Source organism: Sarcophilus harrisii, chromosome 2 (genome assembly GCF_902635505.1).
Source record: "Sarcophilus harrisii chromosome 2, mSarHar1.11, whole genome shotgun sequence".
Classification (NCBI taxonomy): domain Eukaryota; kingdom Metazoa; phylum Chordata; class Mammalia; order Dasyuromorphia; family Dasyuridae; genus Sarcophilus; species Sarcophilus harrisii.
Window position 1 is genome coordinate 142482715 of NC_045427.1, and position 15357 is coordinate 142498071.

General features: G+C 35.7%; 1 long non-coding RNA gene across 11 annotated transcripts in view; it reads right to left on the reverse strand.

Moving 5' to 3' along the window:
• LOC116421439 overlaps window positions 1-15357 on the reverse strand; it is a 635315-nt gene that overhangs the window by 248723 nt on the left and 371235 nt on the right. For 10 of the 11 annotated variants that reach the window (XR_004231803.1, XR_004231802.1, XR_004231799.1 and 7 more), the window contains 2 exons: window positions 11696-11881; window positions 1467-1534 (listed from right to left, as the gene is read on the reverse strand). This is a non-coding gene — a long non-coding RNA (uncharacterized LOC116421439). The remainder of the gene's footprint in view (window positions 1-1466; window positions 1535-11695; window positions 11882-15357) is intronic. The other variant, XR_004231806.1, reaches the window with a different exon arrangement.

Sequence of the window (15357 nt, forward strand, 5' to 3'; positions counted from 1 at the left end):
CTGTTGGACATCAGCATAATATGCAAGAAATCATCTATATGATTCTAGCAGCTGCTTGGAAAAGGTCAATTGAGGTCATGGGCCATTTATCATGGAGGCAGGCTCTTAAATTTTTAGCAAGTAAAACTTAGAAGCCCTTTCCTCAGTGAGTGGGAGTTGTCTCTTCTGGGGACAAAGGAAGAAAAGTCTGAGAAATCCAAAGACCATACTACCATCCTTCAGTGTCAGAGGAATGTGAGCAAATATTAGATTAAAGACCTTGGTTAGCAAACACCTACCTATCTGTATAAAATTAGCCTTGAAAACAAAACATAAAGTTATCAGCTCATATTTCTTTTTAATTAAGCCTTTTTCTTTCTTCCTTCCCATCCCTCAGGAGAAATAAACACAGACTACCTCACTCTGTCTTTCTTCCACTGTAATCTCTCCTCTCTCCATTTCTTTCCCTTCTCATTCTTCCTCCTATGAAACCTGCTCAACACTGATCACAGAGAAGCTGGGATTTTAAACAGTTAACATACAAACACAGAGTCTTTTGCAAACTGTTGATAAAAACAGATGTGAGGTAATCCAACAAGGGTGGAGGAGCCTCTGAAAGGGAAAAAAAAGGCTACAATTAAGTATTAATTGTCATTAGTTAAAACCTTCCTCTCCCTCTCTCTCTACCTCTCTCTGTCCCTCTCCCTTGCCCTCTCTCTCTCTCCCTTTCCCTCTTTTTCTTCCTCTGCCTTTCCCTCTTTCTCTCCCTTTTCCTTTCTCTCTCTTTCTTTCCCTTTCCCTTTCCTTCTCTTTCTTCTCCCCTCTCTCTCTCCCTCTCTCTTTCCCTCTCCTTTTTTTCTCCCTATCCCTCTCTTTTCCTCTCTCTCTCTCCCCCTTTTCCTCTTTCTCTCTCTCTCTCTCTCTCTCTCTCTCTCTCTCTCTCTCTCTCTCTCTCTCCCTTTTCCTTTCTCTCTCTCTCCCTCTCCCTCTCTCCTTCTCTCTCCCTCTCTCTCTCCCTCCCTCTTCCTTCCTTTCTTTCTCTCTCTCTCTCTCTCTCTCTCTCTCTCTCTCTCTCTCTCTCTCTCTCTCTCCCCCCTTTCCTTTCCTTCTCTTTCTTCCTCTCCCTCAGTAGTGTGAATGAAAGGTTTCCTGGTTCTAATGTTTACTCATCAAATTCCTCTGTTAAAGGACAATTACATTTGATTTGCTATTTTAAAAGCACACTTTCATATCATGGTTATTTACAAGATGTAATTAGGGATTCGGATGGCAGTAAGAAAAGATGACTATTCATGTGGTGAGAACAAGGAAAGCCAGGTGGTACCTTTATGAGGTCAGAAGAAAACAAGAAAGCCACTTACTGGTCAGATCCCCTATGGCTAACTTATGGGAGAACATGGACAAAGGCACTGCATGACAAGCAGGTCTGGATGGGTTATAACAACAATGATAATGATGATGATAGTTAACATTTACACAATACTTACTTTATTATGTGCCAGGCATCGTGCTACGTGCTTTGCAATTATGGTCTCATTTGATCCTCACAACAGCCCTGCAAAGTAAAAGCTATTATTATGCCCATTTTAAAATTGAGAAAATAGATGCAAATAAGCTAAGTGACTTGCCCAGGCTCACACATCAGTATGTTTATATGTCTGAGGTCACATTTGAACTCAGGTGTTCCTGAGTCCCAAACAATTCCTCTATCCACTGTACCTAATTGTTCCATTGTAGAAAACATCTAAATGGATATGTGTATGACTTTTCACATGTGTTGTACCATAGAGAGAATTTGGAATCAGTAGAGCAGGTTTCAAATTCTGATTCTGTTCTCTAAATCCTACATTCTTACAAGTAAAGACAAAAGAGTTTTCAGGAAAAAAGTAGAACATGTGGCTTGAACCACCTACTTTTCTCATTCTAGTCTTGGGCCAGACACAAGGTATCTAATGGCAAGAGACATGTTACTCATCAGCCAGGTAACAGAATCATTCATCTGATCACAGAACACTTAAGTCTCAAGCCAGAATAACCTAATTACCACTTCCAAAAGGAAATCAACTAATACTCAGAGAAAGTACTCCTTAAAAATCTGTATAAAAGGGATTGTAGTGTCTTTATTCTCTTATAGTGAGTTGCAAACATGATTCAAAATACTCCCATATGTGACAAGTGATTAAAAGAAAAGTTTACCATTAATATACTAGCTGAAGAATGCCAAGAAGCTGACACAAGGTCAACATGATGTGCACTTTGACTGTAAACTTCAATAGTTGCTATTTGTGAAGCAGAAGAAACCAACAAAGTGAAAGCTGGAGAGACAGACCAATCCCTGCTGTTTCTATCACGGGACATCTCGGAGCCAGAGAACATCTGGGGGGTCAGGAAGCAGATGGGGCATTTGGTTCCCTACTGTCTGGGAGTCAGGAGACCTGAATTTTGGGTCTGATTCAATTTTGATTCTCTCTTTGAAAATCATTCTTCTTGGTGGAAAACTGGAAAGAGTGGAATAAACAACAGAAAAGGGAGCCCAAGATGGGTAAAAAACAGTGAGAGATCTCCAAGCCTCTTTTGGGGTAGCAACTCATTTTCTTTAGACTGTAGACTTTAGACCTGAAAGGGATATTAGAAGTCATTTGGTTTTGCTCTCTTCTTATAGATGAGGAAACTGAGGCCCAAGAAAGTGAAATGACTTTTTCAACATTACACAAATACTAAGGAACAGAAGGGTTGAATTTGGATTCTGACTGAATTCAGTGCTCTTTCCATAAAACTCAAGTCTCAGATTATAGTGTTCAAACTACAAATTATACTACCAACAGTGATAAAGAAATAAATGTAGAACATTATTTATGAGTAATGTCAAAGATTTACAAAATGCCTTGCATATATTATTTCATTTCATCCCTATAATAATCATATAAAGTATATTATTCTCATTTTACACATAAGGCAACTTTAACTCCTCAAGGTTAAATGATTTAACCAGTCACACAACTATTAAATGACAAATTGAGGTGTTCTAACTTTAAATCCTTCTACGTATCCCTCTACAGTGACAATATGACAAGCTCGCAATATGGTACTTTGATATAGCACCTCAATACACATCTGATGGCTCATTTCATAGCATCTTCACAAAGCATAGCATTCCATATCACAAGAATGAATATCAAGAGCATTCTTCAATTGAAACAAATAGAAAAGGAATCCAAAGACTTGAGATGAACAAATAGTGCAATTTTTCTTTAAATAGGGCTAGGACAGATTATGTAAATGAAGAGGAATAAATTTGATGTTTATTCTCAGCAAAATTCTAAAAAAATTTATTTAAAAGATGGTCTGGGAACATTTGGAAGAGAATAGTGATTCTTAATAACTCCTAAAGGTCTTTTATTAATATTATTTATTAATTTGATGAGTACTTATTAAAGTACTTTATAGCTATTTGGCAATGTTTATATAGAGTTTAAAGACTTACATGGTGTTTACCAAGTACTATCTCATTTTAGACTTACAACAATCCTGAAAGGGAGGTGTTATTATTTCCATGTTACAGATAAGAAAATGGAGGTAAATAGAAGTTGTGATGTTGCCAAAGTTAACATAGCTAATAACTATCTAAAGCCAAATTTGAACTCCATTTTTTCTGACTCCCTGACTTCTTTCTAGTCCCACCTAAAGGGAGCCTTTCCCATTCCTTCATAATCCTACTGTTCATTACCTCTATTTGATGTTGAATATGTCTTGTTAGTACATAGTTGTATATATCTTGTCTCCCAAGTAGAATGTTAGCTCCTTGAGAACAGGATTGTCTTTTACTTTCTTTGTATTTCTAATGCTTAGTACAGTAGAGTTAACAAGTTAAGTGCTTAATAAATGTATTTTGACTGACTGGTTGAGTCCAGGCTCAGCCTAGTTGTATAGTACTTTGTTGGGTGATAGAGATACAAGGACAAAGATAAAGTTTTCAAGGAATTTTACTCTATTGGGAAGATACAACATGTGTCCAGGTAATTATGAGATAGGAGAGAATGTCAACTACTGAGGTGGTCAGAGAAGGGCTATGGAAGAAATATAACCTCTCATGGCATCTCCTAAATCTGTTCTCTTCTTCTCTGCCCTTCAGAAAAATTCCTTTTCTTTTTCAGAATATTAATCTTCCTTTTTTTAAAGGAAGTTAAGGATTTCTATGGGCAAAGAGAAGGAAGAGAATATATTCTAACTATAAGTTTATAAATAAACATCTACAAATAATAGACTGATTAATAATTTTGAAGAACTCAGTCCAATTTGGCTATAACATAGAGTACACAAATGAGAATAAATATATGGGGGTTGAGCCAAGATGATAGAGAATAAGCAGGACATTGCCTAAATTCTCCCCAGCTTCCCCCAGAACCAACACTAGATCAAGCCTCTGAATGTCACTTGAAGTGACAGAACCCACAAATATTTGGAGTGTAATAATTTCCAGCTTAAGATATCTTGAAAGGACTTTAGGAATGGTCTGTCTCAATTGGGCAGGTAGGAATGCAGGCCAGGGCTAGTAATCGTGGGGTGTGGGGAAACAAGCTAGCCAAACTACAGCAGCATTTTCTACTCTGATCTGGTTCAGAAGGTCAGTGGATCAGCAGACCAGCTGTGAGACTTCCAATGCAACTACAAAAGGCAAATTGTGAGCCCCCTAACACCAGTATAATAAGCAGGATTTGATCAGAAACACCCAATGCAATGGAGAAGCCTGCAGCAACCCCAGCCCCAATACAGTCAGTGAGAAGCCTCTGTTGCCCTGCAGAGGAAGCTCCCTTGTCCTCTGGGAGCAGACCTCAATCTTTACAAATGAGCAAAAAATAAAAAGGGGGTCTGACCATAAACAGCTACTATGGAGACAGGGAAGAGCAAAACAGAAACCCAGAAAAGAACAGCAAAAGTGAAGTGCCTTCAGGTGAAGTCAGGGGCATATGAATTGGTCTCCAGCTCAAAAGGTTCTCTTGGAAAAGTTCCATAAAGACCTTAAAAGAGAGGTAGAATAATGAGAGCTTGGAGGAGAATTACTGAGGAAAAGAATTCATTAAAAATAAATCTGGCAAAATGGAAAAATATATACTGAAGAGAGTAAATATGAAATAAATCTGGAAATGAGGGTGAGAGTCAAACTGTGTAGAGCTTTATAAGCCAAGTTAAGGTATTTATGTTTCATCAAGAAACAAAATTTCCCCAGTGTCTGATTCAGCCACCTTCGTGGCTTTTGGAAGAAATTGTTTTAAATTTGACAATGGGTTTGAGACCTGTTGGTTATGGGGCTTTGACCATTGTGCATGCTATGCCTTCCTGGAGCCATACATGAAAATTGAATAAGAGATGGACACCAAAAGTGCATAAGCATCTCTGGAAATGACTTGGCAAGCCCTCATGCCAGAGATGCTAGTCCTCCCTAAACACCCCATATACCAGATGTCAAAGATGCCAAGGGAACCCACTGTAACCTGAGTCATCGTAGGACATCCTGACCTTTGTCTTGCCACTGAACTTCGATGACTTTGGAAGAGAGTAAAGCTGATGACTTTGCACAATTTCGCACACAATCCAATTCACACGCAAGTCAAGTCATCACCTTATGATGTCATAGGTCCTCTTTGAAAATGAAAGGCAAAATCAGCTTTAAATTTATAACCTACTTACAAATTCATTATTAAGTTGGTCTTCCAATCACATCCCATTATAAGACCTTATCATGCCAGGGAGCTGACACTAGATCCTCAAAGGCTATTTTATATTCAAAGATTATTCTCCTATAGGAGTAGCCCACAAGTCCCAGGAAGCCTTTTAAATTATATGCTATTAAGAAATGTCCAGCCTAGTTAAGAAATAGTTCAGGAGTGGAAGAAACTTTAAAGCAATGATTATTGACCAATTATGTATCACAATCTCCTTTGTCTGACCAGTGAAGCCTGTCCTCTCCCTTTGAGAATACTGTTCTTAAATGCATAAAACAAAATACAGAGGACTACAGAGGGAATCAATATTGAAGTACAATTATCAAGATATCAAAAGTTCCAAATTCACAGACTCTCTGAAATCTATCCATGAATCCCTTCTATGAACCCAAGGTAAAGAATTTCAGCCTCAGATCACCCCCCTAATTTTAGAAATAAGGAAAACAGAACTAAGAAATATTAAGTGTGTTGTTCAAGATCACAGAGTTAATAACAGAATTCAAAGATGCTTACCACCAGAATGCAGAACATCAGAGAGTGATTTTCCCCTCACAATAATTCACAAATATATCAACTATGTAATGGGGGAGTGGTAATCTATTTTAGCAAAGGGTGTGTCAATGGATACTTTGAAATGATAATTTTATAAAATTGGTGATTTGACTACCCTGAAGACATAAAGTAACTATATGGGAAAAGGTTAGAAGTGTAAGGTAGAATTAACAAAATTTGGCAATTAATTAGGTATGAAGAGGTTTAGGAGAGGAATGATACAATAATGATGCTGGGTTCTTCGAACCAAGGCAATTGGAACAATAATGGCATTCTCAGTGCTTTGGAAATTTGGGAGATTGAGATTTAAGGAAGATAATGAGTGTTATTTTGAACATGTTGAGTTTGAGAAGCCTAGAAGACATCAAACAGACAGAAAGCAAGTTTGCTAATAGCACAATCTGAGAGGAATAACTAATTCTATAAACTCAAAACAAAGTCAAGATTCAAAAAGATGCTAGCATTTTGGAAGAATAGGATATAAGCAATGAGAAATTTAATAGATATAAATAGAAATCATTAATTTTCTATTAAAAGTTAACTATGTAAAATATAAGAGGGGAATTCTGATTTGTCTGAGGTTTATAAGATGCTGACTTAATTTGGACTAAACTAGTACCAATCAATAAACATTTCTCAAACACCTGTTGTGAAGCTCTAAGGATACAAACAAAGAATGAAGCAAGTTACTCTCAAGGAATTTAAATTGTAATGGAAAAGGATGGGGGAAGTACATATATATGTGCAAAATAAATAAAAATATACAAACTGAATAGAGAATAAATATACAAAATGAATATAAATTGAATAAATATAAATAAGCAGACAAGAGAAGAGAAACAGAAACAAAGAGAAGGACAGAGACAGTGAGAAGAGTGAGAGTGAAGAAAGAGAGGTAAGAAAGAGGAGAGAGACAGTGAAAAGGAAAAAGAGAAAGAGATAAGAGAAAAAAGAGGAAGAACAGAGACAGACAAAGAAGAGAGGAGAGAAATGTACAGATAGGAGCAGACAGAGAGAAGAGTGTAAAGAAAAAGGAGAAAAGCATTCAGGATAATCCCTTAGAAAGCATCTACAATTAAAGTGTATGATATAGGTGATAAGCCAGAAAATGAGTTATGAGTGGTTAAAGTGATAGGAAGAGAACCAAGAGTGAATAGTTTAACAGAACTTTCCAAAAATTAAATGGTTTATTTAGTGAGCTAGAACCACTGATATTCTCTGTCACTATAAATAGCCAATTAAAGAACCCCCAAAAGCCTTTTCATCACTAAGACACCATGATTATCTTTCTATTTTTATTCTTAGCTTTACCCTACCTTCTGAATATCTTGGGGAAATTATATTCATTTAAGAAATAGATATTAAACACTTATTATGTGCCCCCCCCCCAAAAAAAAAAACTTTCTTCATATGGCTTCTAGAATCATAGCTCTGGACCTGGAAGAGTCTTTCCCATTTTCCAGATAAGAAAACTGAGGCCTAGGGAGGGTTATTTCAAGCATTAAACACCAAACATAGGAATTTAAATCTAGATCGTTTGATTTTAGAATAAGTGCTTTTTCTACAAAGATTAAATGAGAGAAAGGAAATTACTTAGAAAAGGAAGAGGCCATATAGAAAGTTAAGGTGGTATTATTTGTTGTAAGGTGCTTTCCCTAAATGCCCCGAGAGACCAACAGTAAAGCTGAGTAGTCTGTGATTCAACTTATGTTGGTCACATCTCAAAACTTAAATTGGTCATATCTCAAGCCCATGGTTAGAATAGCTATGACATTACACTATACATACTTGTTAAAAATAATGAAATTCTCCTGAGCTCTGTTTTAAAATGAACAAAGCGAAAACCTCCATTTCTGTTTTTTAGGTTCCAATTTGTTTTTTTCATATCTAAGGTAGCACGTGTGATTTGAAACCATATCATAAGATTGGTTAAAGACAATGAAATTGCTTAGTCAAGAGAAGAAACTTGAAAGGAATGTGATCTTTGTCTTCAGAAATTTGAAGGGTGGTACAACTAGAAGGTGCAGTGGATAGAGTATTGATTCTGAAGCAGGAGGACTTGATTTCAAATCCAGCCCCAGAAATTTAATACTTACTAACTGTGTGACCCTGGGCAAGTCACTTAACCCCAATTGCCTTGACAAAAATAACAATCTTGAAGGCTATCATATATAAAAAAAGATCAGTCTTGATTTTCTTGGCTCTATCAGGTAGATGATGAACAAGGGTGGAAATTGCAGAGTCAATTTCAATTCAATATTGAAAAGTGGAATAGACTGCTTGGAAAGGTAGTGACTTCTCCATCTGAAGAGACTCCTAATAGAAGTATGATGATATTTGTTCAGAATGTTATATTAATGCTTCATATAGACATTGGCCCAAATGACAACAGAAATTATTTCTAACCCCTAAATTTTTTGATTTCACAGATTATAGCAAAATGAATATAAAATGTACCATCTTCACAAGATTAACTCCTTAGAATACACATGCTACCACCACCATGGACAGCAGAAAGAAATAATTATGTAATCTTTTCAAAGTTGTTTTACATTCTTTACAAAGATGCAGTAGGAACCATGATTCCAGAGAAGTGAGGGACCTAGGAACCATGAGACATAATTTTTTATTGTAACCAATAAGAGAATATATGTTTGTAACATATATTTGTTACAAGTATTTTTTTTTCTTTTTTGATTTTCAATAAGGGTAGGGGAAGTGGGAGGTACAGAAAATATATTTTTGTTCATTAAGATATAAAATTAACAATTTTTTAAAATGGTAGAATGTTCCTACAGGAGGAATATATGAATTCTTCACTTCAGTGGTTAGAAAGAAAATTCACTTCATATGTAAGAAAGAAGGGAAGTCAGGTCAGTTGACAGAAATAATGACCTTAAATTTTTATTTGCTTCAGTGCACATTGATGTTCTAGCCACATGCTGCATCAGATGAATTGCACCTACTTACTTTTATCAGTAATATGCAGACCACTTCCCTCCATAACCTAGTGGATTTATTCTTAACACCTGTTGTTTTTAGCTATACCTGCTGTTAATTTTCGACTGGAGAATTTCCATTTCTAACAGGTTCAGAGCATACTCAAGGAAATTGGAAAAGGACAGTTTTTTGGCCAAAAATAAAGAGAAAAACAGGTAATTTGGGATTACGATATCCCTTCCACAAAGAGGGCTCTTTTTCTGTGAAAATAAAAACATAAAAAAACTCAGACTTTAATCAGCAGTAGGTCTGTGTGGACAATGACCCCATAAAAGTGTAGAACTGGGGAAAACCACTTTTTCCCATCCTCTTTTTTCCTAGAATTTTCAGAATTCTTTCTTTTGCTGAATACAACACCCTCCCCAATTCCATCTTCTTCATTTCTGCTAAAATTTAGAGACAAAAAAAAAATCACAAACATATGAACTGCTTAATGTTCATTAGCCAAGAAAAGCTTGGGCTGTACAAGGGATGTCCAACTTGAGAATGGCATGAAGATAGATTTTTAGATATGCAAAAAAATGGAAAGATGACCAGATTTGGAATTAAAAAAACAAACAAATAATTACAGAGGTTCATGTTTCTCACTATTTACTAAGTGGGGCAATGGAAAGAGTGCTGGACCTGGAGTCAGGAAGACTCCTTCTCCTAAGTTAAAATTCAGCCTCAGATATTTAGTAGCTGCAGGACCCTAGGAAAATCACTTAACCCTGTTTGCCTCAGTTTCCTCATCTGTAAAATGTTCTGAAGAAGGAAAAGATACTTCATTATCTTTGCCAAGAAAGCCTGAAAAGGGATCATAAAGAGTCCGGCATTACTGACAACTAAACAACTTTTACTGAATAATCTTGTATAAGTCACTTAATATTTCTCCATTTAATCATCTGTAAAATGGGGATAACCTTATTTTTCTTACCAATGTCCCAGGTCTGTCCTAAGATTAAAATGAAAAAATCTCTGTAAAGTCTTTTGCAAATATAAAGCACTAGGCAAATGTGAACTCTTCACATTATTATTTGACCTAACTTGCAGTTTTCAGCAGCTGTAAGTCTTGCTTCAATGCCACCCCAGAGAAAGCAAGAATAAAAACGGACAGCTCTCCTGTGCTGTGTTGCCCAGAGAATGTGTTAATGAGCAACTCCCTGAGCGGGGTCAATGTCACGGCCTTAAAAGTGTGCCAGACCATAATGGACAGGCGTGTGACAAAGTCACAAATGAGTTAGTTCTGCTCTGAAAGAAACCACTCCAAAAACTAGAAGACAGAATGATGCTACTGCTTAATTTAGCTTTCAGAGACGGCCTCAGTGGAAGAGGGAAGACAGACAGCATAAGCCTGCAGGTCAATACTAATTATCTGTTCAGCAGCGTAGGGTCCAGGCAATAGAGTGGGTCACTTTGGTCTATCTGAGGTAAAATTCCTTTCAGGGATGGGGGAGCAGCAGGACTTCCTGGGAGGAATGTTCTGTCTTCAACAGCCCATTTTAAAAACTTTGCAGTTAATTTGGAGTTAAAAGATTTCCATAGCAACCAGAATCTATAACAGGGATGCATCAGTCCATTTTGTTTACTGAGAAGGCAACTTTTCAGAAACAAGAAAGATCTAGTAAAATACAGACTTCATCCTCATGGTAAATATTTTCCCTAAGATCACAAACAGTACATTAGTTTATAACTTTACATTTTAACATAGACAGATAAAAATTTATTAAGTACTTATTATATGTCAGGTATTATGTACAGGTTGTACATTAGGCATCTATAATAATGTCTTATCCTTTTCTAGACAATGAACTCCTTAAAGGGAGGAAATTTACCTTCTCTAAGTACAATGTCCTGTGTGAAATGCAATAAACATTTGTTGTATTATAATAAATATTTGATTTGATGGAGCATTATTAGACTTCTCCTTTTCCACCCCACCCAAAATACCTTTAGAGAATATTGAGAAGACAGGATCCAAAAAGAAATCTAGAGGAAAAGGAAATAAAAAGCCTGGCAAGAATTAGGCAAAGATAGTCATGCCATTTTTGTCATGATGACAAAAACTGCTCCAGTTCAGAGTGGATCAGAAAAGGCCTTTGATTGCCTTTTTTAAAATGACAGAGTACAATAATATGACTATTTGATTTCCAATGAAGTATATGAAAAAAACCCAGAACAAAAGCTGCAGCATGAGAACATCTAGTCATCCTTGTTAATCTTCTGGGGGGTTACCACGTGGTTTACAGTAAATCTATCATTCTTCCAATTACTAGTTAACTTGGTGCTAAAAATAATGAATAAACAAATGACTGACATTTTCTTTAGTTTTGCTTTTGATCATGGAAGAGAGAATTCAGACACAAATAGCTTGGGGCCGATGAATGAATGCAATCAGAAGAACCCACACCTGAGATACTCTGCTAATATCATAAATAACTCTGAAACAATTCGAAACTTACACTTTATAGTGTAAGTTCATTAGATCCAATCCCAGGAACTTTTTTTCATTTTTCATTTGCATTTCTCCTGATTGTGATCGCCATTCAACAGGGAGCTCAGAGGTGGGCCAAAATCCTGATTTTCAATGTCTATGTCATTTTCGATCAACTGTGACATGCAGCTTCCTGTGTCATCTCCCATTTATTCTGAAACAAAAACATTTATGAAAAACACAGATCACTACCAACCACATATTAAGAGACAGTAACTCCAATACACAAAAACTGAGATCTGACATACCACAGTAAGAAGCAACTTAGTTTCAAAAGAAGGTTTTTTTACAACAAATTTGGCAGCTATAAGGAACAAAAATGGAAACTAGTATGATCATGGGAGAACTTGAGTGAACAGATTTAAGTCCCAGTTTTCTTATCTGTAAAATAATAGGACAGTACAAATGACTCTCTGAGGTCCCCTCTCCCATTAAAGCTTTGGATTCTGTGAAAACTGGGGAAAGAGAACAAAAGAAAGAACTGAAATTTAAAGATCCAAAATTGCATTGTCTTTGGTATCATTAGGGTGATAATGATTTAGAATGAAAAATCTAAATGGATTCTGTTATTCTTTTTTTCAGGCAGGTTTCCATATTTCCATTAATATTTTCTTTCATCTGCTTTATTAGATTAAGGCTTTAGATGAGAACCAAAAACAATCATTTATAAGTGCAAAGAAAGTGTCACTTTCTTTGAAAGTGATTTCAAAGTGATTATAGTCTAAAGGAATATAAGACATAGATAGAAATCAGAATGTCACAGGAGAGATATAGATTACCATCTAAGCAGTTTCTATGCAAAAGAAAAATAAAATAAGCTAGAATGCTACGTAATTCCAATTACTAAGTTGGGTCAGGAAGAGCTAAGAAAATGCACCTCTCGTACCACTTCACACCTATCAGATTTACTTCAATAACAAGAAAAGGAATGATAACTGTTGAAAGAGATGTGGGGCACTAATACATTGTACGTGGAGTTGTGAAATGGTTCAACTATTCTGGAGAGCAATTTGGAACCCAATAAGCCCAAAAGGTTATAAAATTGTGTATACCCTTTGGTACAGGAGTGTCACTATTGGGTCTGTATCCTAAAGAGATCATAAAAGAGGATAAAAATCCCACATGTACAAATAAATGTTTGTAACTCTTTTTGTAGTAGCAAGAAATTGGAAATTGAGTGGAGAATGCTTGAATAGGTCATGGTATATGAATGTAATGGAATATTATTGTTCTATAAGAGATGATAAGCAAGCTAATTTCAGAAAAGCCTGGAAAGATTGACAAAAATTGATACTGAGTGAAATGAGAAGAACCAAGAGAATATTGTACACAGTAACAGCAAGATTATGTGACAAAAAAAACTATAATAGATTTGGCTCTTTTCAGAAATGCAGTGATCCAAGGCAATTCCAATAGACTTAGGATGGAAAATGCCATTTGCATCCAGAGAAAACTTTGGAGATTGCAGATTGAAGCATAGTATTTTCACTATTTTTTTTTTTGCTTTTCTTTTCTCATAGTTTTTCCCCCCTTTTAGTCTGATTTTTTTTTTTGCACAATATGACAGGTATGGAAATATGTTTAACATGATTGTACATTCATAATCCATATCAGATTGCTTACTGTCTTGGGGAGGGGGGAGATAAAGAAGGGAAGGAGAAAAAATTTGGAACTCAAAATTTTATAAAAATAAATGTTGAAAACTATATATATTTTAAAAAATAAAGTACTATTGAAAGGAAAATACACTTTTTCTCCTTTGAGAAGTATGTGTGGTGATAATAATGGTTCTATGTGTATGAAATATTACATATATTGTGAAACATGATCAAGGTGCTAGTTTTGCAAAAATGCTTTTTTTATCCTTGAAAAAAAATTTGGAAAAGATGGCACCTGGGATATGGGGCAAAGAGATATATTCAGAAATTAACATAATATAAAATAAGATGGACCAATGTTAAAAATTACTTATAGGTTTTATGAAGTGACTTTCCAACACTGAAATTTTACATAAAACAAGAGCAATGAAGATAGCATTGTCTTACACTCAGAAGGAGGGAAGATGGCAGAAACTACGATAGCCATTCTCAGATGAGCCCACAAACATATAAAAGTGCTGAAGAACAAAATCAGGACTTGATATAAGTATAAGGAGATTATGAATTCTATTAAGAATTCCTTTATCTCTTTATATCATTATAGTTTTGATTCATGTTGTATGCCATTAGTAGGGAGATTATTCTTAATCATCCTAAACCAAGAGAATCTTTTCTTTTTTCTTGCTGAGGCAATTGGAGTTAAGTGACTTGCCCAAGGTCATACAGCTAAGTTGTATTAAGTGTCTGAGGCCAGATTTGAATTCAAATCCTCCTGACTTCAGGGTCTGTGCTCTATCCACTGGGCCATCTAGCTGCCTCAACTAAGAGAATCTTTGCAATGACAAAAATGGAATGGGTTAAATAGAAAAATACAAGTACAAAGTTACATGGTCCTCTCTTTTGAAAACTGTCACCATGGGCTAAGAAAGGTCACATCTGATACTCAGACACATATCACTGCAAAAGACATGTTAACAGGACAGGAAGGGAGGTGATATTCGGGGTTCCAAATGCAGTGAAGATGCCAAAAAGTTGACCTTCAATTTGTGTATTTAATGCTACAAAATCCCATCAGAATCAAAGAGGACTTTTAACTTCCCACCACCATTTACAGTATTAACATTAAAAAGTCAGCATTTCATGTGGATGTTGTGCTATATTTTAACAATTTTAACAATTTACCTTCAATGCCTGAAGAGCAACATCTTTAAGTAAATATAGAAAACTCACATTGCACCACATCAGTTTCTTTCTTTGTATGAAAAGGGTTCCCTATACTTTAAAATCAGATAACTGTTAGCTATACAAGCATATCACTATCATCATAGGCTGACTTTTTCTAAAGTAAAATGTTTAGAAATGTTTCTGTAGCCTCTGTCATGTACAAAGAGTTCTAGACAATCATAGGAATGAACAACCCACTCATTATTACGCAAGCTTCAATTCCCATTCTGTCAGAAGAGAATAAGTTTAACAGTAGAATAACATTAGAATATAAGTAACTTTTCTAGATTATCTGTGCCAAGAGTCTAGGACAGCATACATGAGTGAAGATCATAGTTTATCCAAATATATGATTTTAATTGAGATAATGGTGCATCATTAGGTATGGAAAAGAGATTTTTGATTCTGTGATTGATGACAAAGTTCCACATGCATGAACTTGATATGAATTAACCCTCCCTCCAATTGTGAGACTTTATCTTAGTGTGTGTATTCTGACATAAAAAAATGTCAGTGATTCAGAGAAGAAAAATTATACCCAAAAGGGAGAAGAGTCCTAAGTGTGCCAGAGCCAATGAAGTCTCACCTAATAAAACATCATTCTGAGCCATGACTAGTTAGCAATTTATTCTCTTGACTCAATACTTAAAATGATGTCAAAGAAATTCTCATGCTTCGGATTATTTTAGGCTGCTTCCTTCACTTCTTTTGTCCTTTCACATCCTATTTTCAGGATGTTCTCCTATGAGTACAACCAGGGAAAAGAAAAAAGCTAAAATTCTGATTCAAATGTCTGTTTTGTTTGGGT